At 38.0% G+C, this 16,496-nt stretch overlaps 1 protein-coding gene across 1 annotated transcript in view; it reads left to right on the top strand.

Annotated features, from left to right (window-relative positions):
• Positions 1–16,496, top strand: part of LOC128017369 (ferritin, heavy subunit-like) — a 346,688-nt gene that overhangs the window by 26,748 nt on the left and 303,444 nt on the right. The window lies entirely within an intron of this gene.

The following is a 16,496-nucleotide window of genomic DNA, read 5'->3' as shown; positions in this document are numbered from 1 at the left end:
ATTAGCATTTATATATTAGCTGCTTACATTTGCATCTAATTTAGATTCTGCAAAACAATCTAAAATTATTTTTATTTTTCTCTAAGTGACCTTTACATATGCTGTTCAATAGCGTCAATGAAGGACAACATGCCAAGACATGCACTCTCTTTGTCTGCCGCACGCCCTCCCTCTCTCTCTCTCTCTCTCTCTCTCTCTCTCTCTCTCTCTGAAATAAGTTAAGCATTCATTCACATTTTGGTTACAGCGTGCTTATAAAGTGAAGCGGCACATTTGTATGATTTTATGCATTTATTCAAAACACCCAAATGAAACCAGCCTCTCCTCCCATCCACACTCACAAGCAACTTTCAAGTGATTGTGTTAACTCATCAAATTTCCTTGTTATCATGCTTACACCTCGGACAGTAACATTTGGCTGAAAATACATAAAAATAGAACATTTGATAAAGCCACAAACCCGAGATTTGAATTTGTAAAACTATAAGTTTAAAAAATAAGTATGGACACCTTTTATACACTCTTTTTTTATGTGGAGCTCTGATTACCAATGCAAAACAAGCTTCATAATCATCTATTATTGTCATGTTCGTAAAATGAGTCAGTATCAAACCCAAACAATGCATTTTCTTCACAATTCCAAATCAATTTATTTATGAATGCAATCTGTGAATCAATATTTCATCCCATCCACAAATATTGGCATAGGTGCAGTTAATGGCTGGTTAGCTATTAACAATACTCTCAAGCACTCTGCCATGGGCCGGTATGTTAAAGAGCATGATGGAAGTGCTTATTGGTGATCTCCCAATGGATCCCAAAGCATCTACAGGCAAATGTGCCTTTTGTGGCCCAAGCAGGAAGACGAGGTGGGGGCAGGGAAATCTGCTTCTTTTTACACAAAGAAAATTTCAAACCAATTCAGAGGCATTGAAACGAGAAGCACTTTCTTTGTCACCTCACTCCTGGGGAACAATAGGTATGCTAATATTTACTGCACCCAAACCTGAGAATGTGAGTCAGGGGCTTTTTTTTTTTTTTTGGTTAATATTCACCCTCTTTTATTCTTCCCCATTTCTTTTTTCTTTTCTTTTTTAATTTAGAACTAGCTAGCTGGGAATCTAAGCTTAAGAGTTGCATTGAGAAACATCTGGAGGTGGGAATTATGCTAAAGCCATGAGTTACTTTGGTTTGTGATTTGCATAGGTATTCTATACTGTATTGTGAAATCACAATACACTGGAAAACACTGGCAGATCACTATAATATATGAGTGCATTTATTTACATGTTGACTACTATTCAATATTCACATGTACAGTATTATCATGGCCCATATGTATTTAACACTGGACTGCACACAATGTGATAAAGTTGACTACATTGAAAGATATTCCATTGCATGTTCAATGCCAATCAATCACATTTACTGACTGTGGAGAACAAAGGCTCAGGAGCAGCCTCTGCACGTGCTGGCTTCATTTCTACTCTTTCTCTCTCACTGTCTCTCTCACACACACAGACACACACACACAGACAGACACACACACAGACACACACACACACTCACACACACACACATGTCTGGTCAGCTATCCTTGTGGGGACTCTCCATAGGTGTAATGGTTTTTATACTGTACAGACCGTATTTTCTATCGCCCTACACCAACCCTACCCCTAAACCTAACCCTCACAGGAAACTTTCTGCATTTTTAGATTTTCAAGAAACTTAATTCTGTGTAATTTATTAGCTTGTTTACCCATGGGGACCTCAATTTAGGTCCCCACCGTGACACAAGTCCCCATGAGTCTGTGTGTATTCAGGTTTAAGTCCTCACCAGAATAGAAAAACAAGTACACACACACACACAAACAGCCAAAGGCCTCAGCCACAGAGTCTGTTTAAAAACCACCACTTTGCATGTCTTTCCAAAAAAAGGGTATCATTGATGTCCTCTCTGCTGTCCACAAGGAGTGACAGACGCAAGATTATTGTCATGACACAATTATTACGAGGACATCTTTTTCCTGTTAAACTCATTTCATGACAAATCACACATTTAATTGCATCCCAAGAAACAAGAAAACTTATTTAAAAAGATGCGATGTTCCTCTTTCTCTGTATACATTTTAAATATACGTATATAAAGACTGGATGAGCTTTATGAATAGATTTCGGAAATAAAATCTCATCAAGCTCCACTGAGAACCAAACTATCCACAGTGGCGTGTTCCTCCAAAGGAATTTTAGGAGAAACATCTGACGCAAGTTTAAAATTACACTCCATTAAGTCTCCTGAGCAAAGCAAGAACAGCCTCTGAGCAACACAACACCTTCTGGCTGTGTCACATTATATGCCTTACATATGATTTCCCAAGCGTGCCAGACAAAGTAAAGCCTGCTTCCTTTCGACTAGCACCTTGATGAATCAGGGTTTTCTAGAAGTTCGACTCAGGTCAGGTCAGGCTTAGGTGATCTCAGGTCAGTGCGAATAAGCAAAGCGCTAATGTCTAGTGTGGAACAGACATACTGCAGGTCATCCCTGCTTGTTTTTCCACATGTCCACCTTTGGCAGCATGAATAGGCTGCTTTAACACATGCAATATTTGCTGTTTAGCATTAGAAGTCAACCAGCTGCTTAGCCGCGATTACCCGGCTGCTCTTTAATGAGAAGAAGAGGGGCTTAGCTTGGCATGACCCAGACCTGTCTGAGTGCAGCCTGTGTCCAAGAGCTAGCTAATAAGCCATTGGTGCCTGCCGTCTGCATGGAAAAAAAACAAAAAAAACAACGGGAACAAAGACAGGGAGGGAGGGCATGGACAGTAATGAGAGAAGAGAGGTCACAGATGACAGACTCTGACATCATCTGTTTGGTTTGTTCTGGATGCATGTATTGCACATGCATGCATTTGCTTCAATTCATGCACTTGTTTTTAAGCAAGCAACTGTATAACCCCCCCCCCCTCTCTCTCTCTCTCTCTGTCCGTCTGCACACACGGATGCATGGCGGTGTTGCGTAACTCAATATGCTTTTTGCAGCGGCACATCACTGCAGCAGAACCACTTCTGATATGACGGCATTCTCAACACAAGATGTGTTCAAATATGCATCGGAACGGGGCGTTACGTAGGTGAAAAGGTAAAGTAGGCCAGTGTTGCAGTGGTGCAGTGTGTGTGTTAGCCATGGCCCATCCCTTCACAGACTGCTCCCCGCACTGACACACTGAACTCGAGTGCCACTGAATCGCCTCCTCCCATTGGCTGCCTGCCAGACGCCTGGAGAAGAAGCATGCAGCAGAGCAGAGCGCGGTGGCAGGACAGCTGGGGCTGCTCCCCTACAACGCACCACTCCCACCCAGACCCTCCCTAATCTATTCTGCCTCTGCACTCGGCCCCTCCCACCTGCAGCGCCGCCGCAAAACCCTTCGGATGCTGTACAACCCTCAGCATCTGACTATTCTCAGCCAGGACGAGGGAAGCCTGTGCCTACTGCGTTAAATAATAAACCTTAAGTGCGAATATCTCCATCTCATTTATATTAAGCAGTCAGGATGCATAAAATATATCAGTAATACTTTCTAAACCAGGGGTCACCAAACACGGTCCTGGAGGGCCAGAGTTTAGATCCATCCCTAACACACCTGAACCAGCTAATCAAGCTCTAACTAGGTATACCTTAAACTTCCAGGCAGGTTTGTTCAGACAATTTGGAGCTAAACTTCAACAGGACACCGGTTCTCCAGGTCTGAGTTTGGTGGCCCCTGCTCTAAAGCTGTTACTTGTCTTGGAAAAGGAGGTTGCTAACAAGTGACTAAATGTAAGCAACTTGTTAGCAATTTGTTTATAGCCTACGTTAATCTTTTCAGTTCTGGCAAATGTATTTAGGCTTGAAAATTCATAAATTGTGTTAATCTGTGAAGATCATCCTGATGAACGCAACATTTAAGAATCATAATCTAATCCTAACGGTTTTAGATAGAAAAAAAAAAACAGTTTAAGATTTCAAACCTAAAAATAGTCAAAATGTATCTTACCTTACACTCTTTCACTGTTAAAACTAAAGCATCAGGATGGAATTCACACTCAGGTTTTATAAACCGTAAGAACTGCCTTCTTTGATTTGATTGACTCTTTCAATCATTATGACACTGACGTGTGCTAGACAAACCTAAAAATGTAACTTTTAAAACTTTTAGTCATCCTACCAACAAACAAAGCACCATCAAAGAATTTCGGATATTGGTGGGATCATATGTGGTTACGGCCCTGGAAGACGGAAATGAAGAATGAGCCACAATGGCGTCTCTGCCCAGCGGTGCACTGGTTAATTGTGCTTCTAATGAGCAAAGGGAAGCTGTGCTGCTTTTATAGGGAGATCAGCGGGTAAAGATGCTCACCGTGCCAACTTCCAGTGCCCAGGATGAGATTGGCAACAAAGGGCGTCCGCTCAACCCTAACCAAGAAACAAGGGCTTTCAGACAGGTCTGTCTCACAGAAACAAAGAAAATAGACCTGAGGGATCACTTTAAATGAAGCAGGAAGAAGGGAGGGATGCAACAATCATCATCACTCACTGTGAGACTGTAGGAGACAAACAAGACTCATTCACAGACAAACACACAGCATTAAACCTGTCTTAATGCTAACACGTTGTGTTTTTACCTTGTTAAACATGGTAAAAAGTAATGCATGTTTTCTTTGCATTGCACAATAAACTTATTCACTCTTGATGCACTAAAAACCTGGTATCCTGCCACATATCGAAAACGGTTTTGTGAGTCAGTAGGGCAAAGTTCATGGCTCATCCTGCCTGCCTGGTTTAGGAGCGTCAACTTTTCTTTAAGGCATTATAAACAAATCAAGTGGGATCTCAACAGCAGCCTTTCCTAAACGACTTTTTAAAGCAAGACTACTTATTTGTAACCACAGCTTTGAGGCAGGGTTTCCTTTCGTTGAGGAGGCTGATTAGTTGTGAGGCATGCTCTTCTAGATTTTTTTCCATTAATCAAGGAAGTGCATAAATAAATACCATGTTGTATATGGTCTTTTTTCATTCGGCATGGAAATTGGTCAACCATACACATTAACCAGTTTTGCTTTTTCCTCAGTCTCTGCAGATTTCCTTTCTCTCTCTCTCTCTCTCTCTCTCTCTGTGTGTGTGTGTGTGTGTGTGTGTGTGTGTGCAGATGCATTGCAGCTTAGCAGCAGCTGGATTCAGTTGAGATGTAAAAGAAATACTGTGCTTACACAAGGTAGATGTGATGACTTGTTTTTGAAAAACTGTTTTTAAGGAGTGTCTTGAGTAGAGTTGGAAACTGAAATTTGAGGATACATCCCTTAAAGACCTCAAAATCGGATTACTGTGGCTTTTAGTCCATAATGCTTTGTGGCCAGCTCTATATGCTAATGTAATCCTAAAAGTTGACATTTGTTTTAGCACATAGTGGATGCAGTTTCTCTTTCTGGGAAATGAATATTTGGACTTATCCTGTACTAAAGTTTTGTCCATCAAATGCTTTCTAGAAAAGTAAATAATGTGGGGGAAATAGATTAAATGTGTGGTACCGTTTATGGTCCTTAAATGTCAACAACAAATGTTCAGCACAAGCAGTGTAGTCTGATTCACAGATGGAAAAGTCAGTTCTTTTTTATAAATCCGTCAAAAGATCAGCACATTTTCCAAAACAATATTCAAAAGCTCTTCATTATTTTATTTTTTTAATCCCTCTGCTGTAATGACACAGTTAAGGTAATAAAAATAAATAAATAAAAACATTTTTTTAAACTTACAAATAGCTAAATAATGTCACAAATTATGTTGTATTACTATTCTTTTAGCACTGTACATTCTAAAACTCTATGCATTACAGAAATGTTGAAGACTTTTAAAGATTTTGAAGCATTTCTATGACTTTATTGGTTCAAGAAATCATACTTTTAAAATGTCTTCAAATTAAAATAAGAAAAAAAATGTCAGTTTACATCTTGATTTTTAGCATTAAACTGCAAATCGTTACTTTTTTTCATTTCTAACTCAATTTGAAGTACTACCTGAACTAAACTAAACACATTAATATATTTAAACAAAACCATATTTGTTGTATTTATCAGTTCTAAAGTTCTAAAAAAAGAAAAAAAAAACATTAATGCAATCATCAAGGAGTCAGAATTGGCATCAGAATTCCGTTTGATCCGCATCCCTTGAGGAGGCACAGACAAACAGGAATCAGATCTGAAGTTCCATTGACTCCAGGCTGCATTGATTGCTGCTTGGAAGGCGGCCAGGCCTGAGGCAGCGGCAGAAACAGCAGTAAAGTGAGACGGACTCCCTCTCTCTCTCTCTCTTAGGACAGGATCGAGGACGAGCTCTCTCTGTATGCAAGCACTGTTCTCAACTTGTGGGTCATTCCTCCAGAGCTCTGCTATCTGATCACAAACAGAGTAACTGGCTCCCACACAACCTAAATCAAATCCAAAGAAACCTCTGGCTGATGTGGAAGAAACATCTTTTGTTTTGTCAGTACCCCGACAAGCATAGCACTTATGTATATCCCTGCCTCTGATCTGAACCCAATCTTACCGAGATGAAACAAAGCAGGTTCCAGAGGCTCCAGATATGACATGCTAACAGCCACCCGGTGAAGGTTTGGCTAGCCGGCTTTTGATGTGCAGTGAATGTGACCGGACACCAGAAGAGGGAGCTCGAAGTGACTGCCAAACAAAGATGTGTGCACTTCAGGAGTGTTGTGTGGAGTGGACTCGCTCATCCATCAGTACAAACTGTGTTCAGCATCACTGAAGAACCAGGATAAACTTCTCACAGATGAGCCGCTACATCCACAGTCCCACACCACTGTTCACCATGTGCAGAACAAATCACTCCATTACTACCAGATTCCCCATATCCGAAGGGTCACAAACACAGCAACACAGAATAATAATTTAAAAAAGTATTTCTTAATCAGTATTTTTGTCATATGTTTTGTTTTCCTTTACAAATATCTAAACATCCTTATAAATGAAATTGAATAAAACAATAATACTTGGTTAAGACAATAAAACATAACAGTGTGTGTGTGTGTGTGTGTGTGTGCACAGCATTGGTTACATTATTTTATTTTAGATGTACATTGTTGGTTGATATTCAAGTGTTTGAGCTGTGCGGTTACTACTTCAGCTTTGCATCACAGGAATAAATCACATTTGGAAATATTTTTTAATAGAAAGCATTTATTTTAAATTGTAATATTATTTTAAAAATTATACTGTTTTAACTGTATTTTTCATCAAATATATGCAGCCTTGGTATGTATAGACATCTTTCATAAACAACTTTAATGGTTTTGAAAGGTTATTATTTAATTAAAAAGAGAAAATAACCATACGATTATTTGCATTTGGATGCTTGTGTTTTTAATTGGATTATATGCAAATAGGTTTTACCACATGATGATTTAATTCATGAAGCATTGTTTCATTGAATTCTTGACAAAATATGACATATAGTGAGATATGCAGACATGAAGGTATAAAATAACTTATATTGAAAAGGGATAAAATTGCTCACTTTGTTTCTTTGTTTCTTTTTTTCACAACGCTCTCCCTGACTTGTCAGTTAAATTCTTCAAATGACTAATAACTAAATGGTTCATTTGTCAGACTGAATGACCCACGGGAAGAGGGTGGGTGGTCAGAGTGAAGTAGTTCTCTTTAGAGGTTAAATCAGGTTCAGCTCTCTCATTTTTTAATCTTACTTGACAGATTTATGTTTGGAGAAAGGTAATGCTATCATAATATGCAGATTTTCTGCTTAATTTTTTTTTTTTTAATTGTTTTTGTCAATGTTGCAAACAGTTGTCCTGCTTAAGATTTTTGTGGAAATTATGATTCTTTGATTAAAAGACATTTCAAAATAACAGCCTTTACTTGCAACAGAATTCGTTTTAACATTAAACATGTCTTTACTGTCATTTTTGGTCAACAGAATGTTTCTGTGTTAAACAAAAATGCTACTTTACTATGATAATGCCTGCATTGCACCAACTTTGACAATTATCATGAATTGGCACATTTCAGAACTCATCAACTCAGGTTGTGCAAGTAGCGTTTGCACTTTTTTTAACACACTTGTTTAGAGGATATTTCGGGTCTTAATCTCCCTTATGAAAATCAATTAACCCCAGAGAGAAGCCATCGTGCTGTTCTACTGACGAGAAACATGCACATTCTCTCAGGAGTGCATGTAATACAGTTTGTGTGGCCGTTTTAAAATCAATGTGCATTGTGCCAGTTTCCAGGCCCAGACTTTGAAGTGGTACTCATGATGAATCAGGCATTGGAACAAATGATGTTGTGAATCAGACAGGAAACAAATGTCTGAGGGTCACAATTCTGCGCTTACCTCCTCTGCCATTATGAGGTATCATCATTACTGTTCCTAGCATTGAAAAAACATGCAGCATGGAGGTAATGGTTAGAAAAGGCCATGTTAACGCTACACTGGCTAAATGGTTGTGTAAAATTGACTGAGATATTCAAAGCAATAGCAAACCATTGGATGTTGTTCTAATTTGACATTTTGGTCAAAACAGAATTGCTGACCTGAACAAACTAGGACAGTTTTCTGTATCATATCTCATCTCATATTCTTTATTTACTTTAGGTTTATACTAGTAAATAAAGCTGTTTATCAAATGAAAATGTAATAAGTTGTGTTTTATTTCTTAAAAATGCAAATGCAATTCATTTTAACCTATGTTAATCCCACAATGCAATGCAGCCAACCTTCCATTTTCACTGTATCAAATAAACAATCACACATACAGTGATAACAATCACACAATTTAAACTAAAAGTTTACCCCAAAACTGAAAATATGCTGAAAATGTACTCATCATGGCCAGAGATGTAGATAAGTTAGTTTTTTTTTTGTTTATCGGAAATGTAGCATAACATTACATTAGTAGTGAATGGGTGCCGTCAGAATGAGAGTCTAAAAAGCTGATAACAACATCACTACTGATCCAAAAATAATACACACCAGTCCATCAGTTAACATCTTGTGAAGTGAAAAACTCTGTTTGTAAGAAAATAATAAATCATTAACATGTTGTGATGAGTTTTGAACATGCTTTTCGCTTTAAAAGGCATTAACTTATAAGTGGTGTGGATTATTGTGATGTTTATATCAGCCGTTTTGACTCTCATTCTGACGGCACCCATTCACTGCAGAGGAACCATTGGTGAGCAAGTGATGGAATGGTAAATATCTCTCTAGATCTGTCCTGATGACCAAACAAACTCATTTGCATCTTGGATGGCCTGAGGGTGAGTACATTTTTAGCAACTTTTTATTTTTGGGTGAACTTTTTCTTTAACATTTGATCAATCTGCCAAAAATGAATGCAAAAACTTGCTGCATTAAACATGCAATATACTGAGTTCACGATATGACAACAATGTAGTATTGCCGAATCTTGCATAATGATTTACAGTACATACTATTTTTTTATTTTTCAAGTATGCAGTACACTCGCATGCAGTATTATTTATATGCATCAACGTAATGTTAACACTTAAGTAAAACTTAAAGTTTACACATAGATATTACACTGACTAAGAAAACTTTTAGGAAGTAATGTAATACAAATGCTAAAACAGAGAAACTCAAAAAGATGCCAAAACAATATACAGAAGAACAATTGGGACTGACAAACTGTGTTTGACAATGCACTTGCTCTTTTTGTTTTCACACCATGGAGGGTAAAATTATTCAGTAAGGTAAAACTGTGTTGGAAGTAAAGGTTCTGAAATGCAATATTTGGCATTTAATTACAGAGACAATTAATGTAACTTGAATAGTAGCACATATAAGTTTGAGATTCTGGCAAAAACATGCATTTGGCAATAGCAAGGCTGTCTGTTTTTGCTTTACGCCTACTGATCGCCAGACTTTGGAGGTTACCGTTCTAGTTGTAAAAGTAAGAGATGGGTGCATTTGAAGCCAAAGGCAAAAAAAAAAATTATGATAATATTTATAAAAAAACAGTTAACTGTCACTCACAGACTTTGCAGTCAAAGCGGCCTTTTAAAAAGTCCCTCTGTCACAGTCAGATCAATATCTGCTGACAACAACACAACACCTTATAGTATAATGAAATGCTCACCAGCATGAACGGCTCCTGAACCGAGACAAGAGAGAGAGAGAGAGGGATCGAGGAACAAAGATGGAACATAGAGAGATGAACTGTGTCCAGTCACTCTCACTTAACATTTGCTGTTTTTACCCTTGAATAAAAAAAAAAAAACTTCAGGATAGACACAAAAAACCTAAATTATAGCCTTTTATTCTCTAGTAAGCACTGGTAACTTAAATCAGTCTTTCTGCTTCAGATCTTACAGTGATGACCCAACACAAAATGGTTTATTGCACAAAAGTACCTCAAAACGTCTATAAAATTCAAATGTTATAGGGTTTGTTTACTCAGAAATAATTATTCTGTCATCATTCACTCACCCCCATGGACAAAAAATAATTTTTTGAAGAATACTGAGGCCCAAACGGCACTGGACCCCATTGACTTTCATTGTATGGTTGGTTGGTGAACGTTATGAAAACTTTTTTTCTTGTATTAAAAAAATAAAAAAATAAAAAACAATGTTATTGATCACTTATAATAACGTTTTTGGTAACTGGAATAAAAGATACATTGAAATAAAATATTAATATTAGATTAAAAAAAATAAAAATATATGATATAATAAAATAGAATAAATACAATTAGAATCCAATTAAAATAAAATAAAATAAAATAAAATAAAATAAAATAAAATAAAATAAAATAAAAACAGTAGGGATAGTAAATAACCACAGAATTTTCATTTTGGGTCCCTTTAAGACATACATCTCCACAGTAGCTAATAGCCAACTCTATACAATACCATAATACTATGTTTCCACCACTGAAGAACCTTTATTTCCAAGAGTGTGTAGTGAAATTCAGAATTAAAAAAAATCCAAACTCACCCTTTTAACTCTCTCTAGGCCACAGGGTGGGCATTTGTCTGTTTTGGCAGATTAAACCAGGCAGAAGCGGGCATCAGGTGCTGCTGTGCCCATCTTTGATCAACCACACCAGCTGTCCACACACACAGCCTGGCTGATGCAGGATCCCGAAATAGAGTCTTTACTTTACATAACCATATCCACTTAAGACACATCATTCACATTTGAAACAGACACAACCCAGAGCCAAGACGAGCAAAGTTCAATAACACTCTGAAAGGAGAAATATCGAGAGTAAATAACAAACTCTAGCATGTCTTCAGGGTTATATTAACATCTAGAAATGTTTATGTCTACAACAGAGCATCTTGTTTCCATGTTTCCACAGAGAAGAATTTTTATTGGCTGTTTTTAAGGATCGTGTTTATGTTCCTATGCTTTTTTTCTCTCTCAAGCTATAGGAGCTTTGGTCAGCCGATGCCTGACGTCTGGCCTGGCAGCTCTTAGAGGGCGCTCGCTTATGAAGTCCATCTTGACATTAGCTGGCAGGGTTAATGGTTTTAAAAGCAAAGAACGGCTGCTGAAAGAAAGGATGCATAAACATCCCTCGTCTTTCATAAGCTCTGGGGAAGATGGTGTGGGGGAGTCACTTCGGTCCAAAAAAATCCACAGACAGGAGGGGGATACGGCGTTATTTTCCTCTATTGCTCTGTTTTTTTATTCGCTCACTCTCTCTTTGTGCTGTTCGTCCAAGTGCTGCCTGTGAGAGTTTGTGTGGGTGGACGGGCCGGATCCATCAGTGAGACAGCTCTCTCTCTCTCTCTCTCTCTGCATGAGTGCAGGTGTGTTTTCAGCTGGAGATGTTGAGTTCTCTGTGTGTATTGGAGTGTGGTAATTGAGCGCAGTCTTGCTGGGACTCAGCCCAGATGGAAATTGTTTTGGCGAAGGGAAGGAAAAGATGGAAAAATCTCAGAAAGGAGGAAAGATAGAAGCAATAATCACAGAGAGTTTTGTGCTTTTCACTGCTGACAAGAAACAAATTCTCAGCTTTCAAATCCCACCTATCACGAAATTCAAACAATGAATGCCATTTTGACGCTTTTAAATGTGACGGGACAGATGGCTGTAGCATCTCAGTTCAAGCAGCAGAGAGTCTCTTCCACTTTAAGAAGTTATAGCACAAAATAAACACAAATGAACATCAGAAGGTAAGTTTGAAGATACAGTAGGCCTATAGCTTACCAGGAGATATCATGTTTCAAGCACGAGAAGATGCCAATAAAATAGATTGTGAACAGTAGATCACTTTACGTGGCATGTCACTCTGCAAATGTATCCACTGTTATTACACGGCTCTGTGGAATACTTGATTCTGATTGGTCAGTCGCGACATTCCGAGGTATGTTATCCCTAGTCTCACCAACTGACCATTGGTTAAACGTCCGATCCATATGGCACACAAAATTAGAAACACTTCAGGAGTGTCAAAGTCGTCATTGGATTGGTTGAATTTTACAGGATTTCCGGGAGACGTCTGTGTCGCGTTTTATTTTATTTTTTTTATCAATTTAATGCACCCTTGCTGAATAAAAGTAAAACATGCACAAACCTGATCTGTCTGAATGTTCTTAAGAGCATCTTGTGCTTCACTATCTGTTCAAAGAAGTTCACATAATCATTAATTTTATTAGTGACCTAGAAATGGTGCAACATTTTAAACGTTAGCGTAACTGACAGTTAACTGACTTTCTGTATATTTCCAGGTTTAAACTAGGTTATTAATTCACAGATTTTCAATGTGACTCTTGGACCTCACTGGTAGTATAACACAAAGATGTCTCTGGATTGCATAAATAAACAGTCAACTGTTAATCATAGACAGTGGAGTTTGGACATTTAGACCCCAGTTATGGATGACAAGGACTGAGAACATGTGAAAGCAGAGGGATGAGACATGAGTAGAGGGAAAGTCCCTGTCTGTCTCTCTGCACGCTGCAGTTTCTCCCTCAGCACTATATCATCAACTCTTTGTACTTGACTGGGGTTATAGCTGCTGTTTGCCAGAGAAACATTATTCATTTATCTCTGTGTGACTCCACACAGTATCATAACTGAAAATATTCTTGGTTGTATTGTTTTTATTTCATCCTCTTTAGCACACACAAAAACACAGTGTGCATGCAATAATTCACACAGAACTGAATATAGTTTAAGAAGAGGGATGGATGGATAGATGGATGGATGGATACAATGATAGATAGATGAAATGATGGATGGTTGGATAGAGTTATGGATAGACAGAACAATATAGACGGAATAACAGAATGGTAGATGGATGGATGGATGGATGGATGGATGGAAAGAATACAGACAAAGACAGAATGAAAGATGGCAGCTGGATGGATGGACAGATACATAAAATGCTAGATGGATAAAATAATGGATGGATGTGTGGATGGGCGAATAGACAAAGAGTTCTAGACAGAACAATAGATAGACAGGAAGACAGAATAATAGATGAACAGATGGATGGATGTAAGGATAAAATGATAGATAAATGAAATGATTGGCGGACAAAATGATAGACAAATGAAATGATGGATGGTTGGATAGGGTTATATATAGACAGAACAACATAGACAGAAAAAGATAATGGTAGATGGACGGAAGGATGGATGGATGGATGGATGACAGATGGATAAAATGCTAGATGGATGAAATGATGGATGGAAAAAATAATGGATGGATGGGGAGCAGACAGACAGACAGATATGCTTCTAGATATAACAATAGATAGACTGACTGATAACAATAGATGAGCAGATGGATGAACGGATGGGTAAAATAAAAGATGGATCAAATGATGGATGGATGAAATGATAGATTGATGAAATGATGGATGATAAACTGATATATGGATGAAATGATGGATGGCTGGATAGAGTTATAGACAGTACAATATAGGCAGAATGATAGATAACAGGGCAGCTGGATGGAGGGATGGACAGATGAATAAAATACTAGATGGATAGATATGATAGATGGATGGATTTATAGATAGACAGAACAATATAGACAGAATGGTAGATGGGCAGCTGGATAAAATGCTAGATGGATGAAATGATGGATGGATGGGTGACAGACAGATGGATAGACAGATATATTTCTAAATAGACAATAGATAGACAGAATGACAATGCTAGATGAGTGGCTGGATGAACGAATGGGTAAAATGATAGAAGGATGGAATGAGAGGATGGATGGATGGACAAAATAATTGATGGATGGAGTTATAGATAGACAGAACAATATAGGCCGAATGATAGATGACAGGGCAGCTGCATGGGTGAATAAAATGCAAGGTGGATAAAATGATGAATGGATGGATGGATAAAATCATGCATGGATGGGGATAAACAGATATAGTTCTAGAACAGATTGAATAACAGAATGATAGATGGGCAGATAGATGGAAGGGTGGATAAATTGATGGATGGGAAAAATTATGGATGAATGAAATGAATGGATGAAATATTAGATGGATGGATTGATGGATGATGAATAGATGTCAGAAAACTTATTTCAATGATCTGTTGGTGATTATAGGAGCATCACTGTACAGAGGTACAGTAGATGAAGAGAGAATCAGTCTGTCTGCTGTGAGGACAAACCAATGGAGCGATAACTGCTGGTCTAGAGTCATGCACTCTTTTTAAATGCACAGACAGCTCCTAGTGAGCATGTGCAAATGTGAATAATGCAGAAGCACTCTATGTACTGCAGAGGGGATTCGTGGGATATGAGTGTGTTGGCGTACGAATGGAATCGGCCCTCCTAGAAAACAAAACAAACAAAAAGAAAGAAAGAAAGAAAAAGAGAGAATAAATAAAAGAAATTAAGGTGTGTTGGGGGGGGGGGAGCTCGGATCTGACACAAATAAAAACCAGTAGGTGGAAGACAGAGAGGATGTTGAGTCAGATGGAAATGATGGCTCCCCTCGCGTTATCTCTGCCTACATAACTGGCCCATGAGCCTAGTTTGTTTAATTCTATAGTGTGCATTAATCTGGAGCTCTGCGACCTCTGTGGCATAATTACTTCTGTAAAACTCACACACGCGTGCACACGGATCAATGTACACACTGCAAACAAATTGATTACAGATTAAAGGTAAACTGGCGGCACTTGAAACGAGCAGAGGAGGAAAGAAGTGCCCACAGCTCGCTTAGTGTCCTAAATCGAATCAAAGCGAATGGGTTTAAAATTCAATTTAAAGGGGAAAAGCACAAAAAGCCAGGTCGAAAGGAAGAAAGAATGGATTGGAAATGGAGCCATTTCTGCACGATAACAATCTGGATTTAAAGAGCTGGCAAACAGACTCCCAAACCGCTCCTTCCCAAGGAAAATGTAAATAAGAGTTGACTATTACTGGAAAACAAAACAAAAAATACTTCAAGAAAAGGGAATTTAAATGGTGTAACTTGTGTAGAAGAAATTACAATAATCCAAAAGTGGTGGTTGATTACTTGTGCCAGCTTGACCAATTGTTATATTAGCTCCACTAATTCAAAGTAAACAAACAAACAAAAAAGAATAAAAATAAAAATGAATGCATCATATTTTACCTTCCTTTTTAAAACCATACCAGATTCTATTCATGGCAAAAGCCAGGTTTAGTTATTCAAAGACAGGATTACATTTGGATTCAAGTATTAAAATGAAAGGGTATAAATATGCTTGAATGACATTTATAATACAAATATAAACAATTGAACTTTTTATGTGTACAAGCTCAAAAAACAAAAAAATGGATCAAAACTCAAACATCAATAAATCCTCCTGATGTTCAGAGTGTGAGCGAGTAATGTCCAGTAAAGATTATGTCTTTAGCTAAAATCCATTTTCAATCATGAACATCCATGAAAAGGCCTGACAGTCCAGGATTAGAGTCTAAGAAAGAAGCACTTAAGATGAGATGTTTTCTTAAGCAGATGATGGTTTAATGATGAGTGTCTGTGGCTGAGACGGGAAACCGCTTATGCCTGAAACACTATTAATATATAAAACATTGAGGTCCGGTGTCACGCAGGACAAATGACATCAACGATTATGAGCTGACAGATGAATATTCGAATCAATCAGACACAAAGTCTTCAACGATTTAAAAAAGAAGTGTCATTTGAAAGTACTTGAATATAGGTAAAAAATAGGCTTGCAATGTGTTTCATGTTAGCCTAAAGAAACATCGGGGTGTCCCAAGTTTCCCTAAACAAGCCGACTGACATGCAAAGACTGTCCAACTGGATCTGAATGTGCTAAAGCTTCACAATAATCACATGCAGACAGCTCCGGTAGACACTGCAAGCATTGTTTTTTATTTGTAATGGCATGGGAATCATTAACATTCACATCAATTCAGCCAAACGGTTCTCGCGCCAGTCTCCTGTTATGTTTTGTGACCAGGGTGAGTTTTGAATTAGAGGAGACAGACA

This window comes from Carassius gibelio, chromosome A7, assembly GCF_023724105.1.
Source record: "Carassius gibelio isolate Cgi1373 ecotype wild population from Czech Republic chromosome A7, carGib1.2-hapl.c, whole genome shotgun sequence".
NCBI lineage: Eukaryota > Metazoa > Chordata > Actinopteri > Cypriniformes > Cyprinidae > Carassius > Carassius gibelio.
This window is presented reverse-complemented; position numbering and strand designations above follow the sequence as displayed.